At 40.7% G+C, this 3,223-nt stretch overlaps 1 long non-coding RNA gene across 1 annotated transcript; it reads left to right on the top strand.

Annotated features, from left to right (window-relative positions):
• The first annotated feature begins 335 nt into the window (after nt 1-335).
• Nucleotides 336-2,939, top strand: LOC108302455. The gene is made up of 2 exons (XR_001824348.1): nt 336-1,078; nt 1,787-2,939. It is a non-coding gene; the product is annotated as an uncharacterized LOC108302455 (long non-coding RNA).
• The last annotated feature ends 284 nt before the right edge of the window (nt 2,940-3,223 follow it).

Genomic DNA, 3,223 nt, shown 5'->3' with positions numbered 1-3,223 from the left:
TTTTTTTTGAGATGGAGTCTTGCTCTGTCACCCAGGCTGGAATGCAGTGGAGCCATCTAGGCTCACTGCAACCTGCACCTCCCAGGTTCAAGTGATTCTCCTGCCTAAACCTCCCAAGTAGCTGGAACTACAGGTGCATGCCACCATGCTTGGCTAATTTTTGTATTTTTAGTAGAGACAGGATTTCACCCTATTGGCCAGGCTGGTCTTGAACTCTTAACCTCGTGATCCACCTGCCTTGGCCACCCAAAGTGTTGGGATTACAGGTGTGAGCCACTGCACCCGGCCCACTTAAAAATTTTAATCTATGACATAATTGTTTTGCACATACCCAGGAAAAAGGACCAAAAAAGGACATAAGAATATTTTAGAAGTTTTCTCTTGAACTTTTCAGTACATCTTGGTAGAGCGGAGGATATGATGATAAAGCCTTTGGCACTTGGGTCAACAATGTAATTTATTCAGTACTTCTGCAAATATTTTAAATATATCTACTTGGCATGCAGTCCAAGGAGATATAGTGTGGAACAAGACAGACACAGTCCTTTGGCCTTCTGGGTTTACAATTTATAATTGCTGGATTACAGAGTATAGAATAGTAACAAAAGGATAGAAAACTTAAGTGTAAAAGATAAAAGTGGAACAGGAGCCATGTGAGTTTGAGTATTTGGACAAATAGCATCTACCTGCTTAAAAGGTCTCCAGAAGTTGGTTACTTCCATTCTGATATAGGCCTCCCTCTCCCCTGGCAACTCAGTCCACTAACAGCTATATTTTGCCGAAGCATAAGACCTTTAAACCAATGTTCCCTTCAGAGCCTAGACAGCCCTCTGCAGGTTGGAGATTTCTGCTCGGCCTGCACTAACAAAGGCCAACCCATTTTAGGCAACTCTCGACACTTTCCTCTGTGTCAGCACAGTCACCTGGAATGTGTTCCAGCCAGAACTGTAACTAGTTAATCTCACTTTGTGTCTTAGCCTTGTCATCTTCCATACCCCTGAAGTGTCAGTCCCTTTAGGCCTATGTCCTTTCTATTGTGGCTAGTCCACAAGACTTCATGCCTGCAACCCCTTCTCAAGTCATCACCTTCATAGTCTTTTTTACCAGGTTTTAGAGACAGAATGATTGTTTCCAGGTACTGCAAGGAAAAAGTAGCATTCAGATTAAAAGTTTTCTTAGCAAGGCAATTTTACTTTCTGCAGAAAGGGTAATACTTGTCAGCCATCATGCCACAGAAGTACAACGAACAAAGGAAAGGCAGGCATATTTATTCCTTACACGTTGGGCCCTTACTGCTGTGTCCAATCTCTGTTGGTTGGAGCTGGGCCTCACAATGTAAACTAAAACCTGATTGGTTAACAACTTAAAACTTTCCTAAATAGGTAAAGGCAATGGAGAACAAAGAAAAAGAGGAAGTCCAAATAAGGAAGGGAGAGGAAGTTGCTTGTGAAAGAATTTAGAAAAGTAATAACATAAATATCTTGGTTATAGTACAAAGACATAGAATGTACTACATGTCTATGAGCATGTCTAGCACAAATATCTCGGTTAAAGTACGAGGACATAGAATGTACTTATTCCTTTATATCTAACAGTTACATAGGATAGGGCTTAACAAAGAGTTACTAGTAAAAAGCAAGAAGGCTTTGAAGAAAATCTTTAAAAGAAACTATCATTTCTAACATTTATTATTATTATTTTTTAACAAGAAGGGAAACTTTGAAGAGGAACTTTTTACTTTCTACACCAGGCATTCTGCTGTGTCCTTTGGACTTGCTACATGCAGGCATTCTCCTGATTAACAGGGATGCTCATCATAGCTAAGGATTCTACAGTTTCAAAACCAAGCTCATTGGAGTTCAATGTAGTCTTGTAATTAGTCACATGTAAATTTACTGCTGCTGGGAGTGAAGCTGAGTTCAAAATGTGAGGTGCCACATGCAGAGGCAAAATGATTATATATAGATGGGGGAGAAGACCTTGAGAAAATCTCCTGCATGGGACCAGACACTCATGAAACAATTTTTCCTTCTCATGGAAAGCAGATGGGATGCCCAGAGAAGATCATGACCTGCAGTGCTTAAGTGATGTAAACATGATACTTTGTGCCCTTTCCCAGAGATGGAAACATGAGAAACTGTGGAAGGTCTACTCCTCTCCTGCTAAAAACTCTTACATTTTATAATCATGATTATTTGCTTTATATATGTTTCTTTCAGTAGCCCCTGTAAGGTCAGAGAAAATTACAAGTAGATACACAGTTGGAATCATAACTTCTTGCCTGAGTGAAACAGCTAAAGGGGTGGGGACACTCTCCTCTTCCTACCAATACTTCTACCTCTGCTCTGCCTCCATAAGACCATCTGGTCACACATGGATACTTAATTGTCAAGGTCAAGCACCATCCCTCTATTGCTCACCCAAGAAACCCATTGCTGAGGGAGTGTCACTGCCTCTCAAACCCAGGAACATTTAGGTGGTTGTAGAATCTCACCTTTCAGGCAGAAGTGTAGGAAATGTGCAGGCAAAACAACTAGGCCCTACATTTGGTAAGAAATAAAAAGTAAAGCCTTCTGACAAATTTGATCACTTATATAGCTTCTGTTTCATTGGGAGCAAAACAACACAAAATTGTGGCCAAAGAAAGCATATATTCTGGGCACGATGGCTCATGCCTGTAACCCCATGACTTTGGGAGGCTAAGGTGGGCAGTTCAACTGAGGTCAGGAGTTGGAGACCAGCCTGCCAACATGGTAAAACCTCGCCTCTACTAAAAATATGAAAGTTAACAGTGTGTGGTGGCCTGCATCTGTAGTCCCAGCTACTCTGGAGGCTGAGGCAGGAGAATTGCTTGAACCCGGAAGGTGGAGGCTGCAGTGAGCCGAGATTGCACCATGGGACCCCAGCCTGGGTGGTAGAGTGAGACTGTGTCTCAAAAAGAAAAAAAAAAAAAAAAAAGAAATGCCTTGTGACACCTTGACATTTTCTTATATACTTAAAAAAAGTATTAATAGTGAAAACTAGATTTTGCCTTTCAGTTTTAGTTATGGTATACTCTGACATATAAATACTTACATTTTCATTTTATCAGATCATTTTTTTTTCTCATTTATTTATTTTATTGCATTTTAGGTTTTGGGGTACATGTGAAGAACATGCAAAATTGTTGCATAGGAACACACGTGGCAGTGTGATTTGCTGCCTTCCTCCCCATCACCTACAT

Source organism: Cebus imitator, unplaced genomic scaffold (assembly GCF_001604975.1).
Source record: "Cebus imitator isolate Cc_AM_T3 unplaced genomic scaffold, Cebus_imitator-1.0 Scaffold41, whole genome shotgun sequence".
In the NCBI taxonomy this organism is placed as follows: domain Eukaryota; kingdom Metazoa; phylum Chordata; class Mammalia; order Primates; family Cebidae; genus Cebus; species Cebus imitator.
This window is presented reverse-complemented; position numbering and strand designations above follow the sequence as displayed.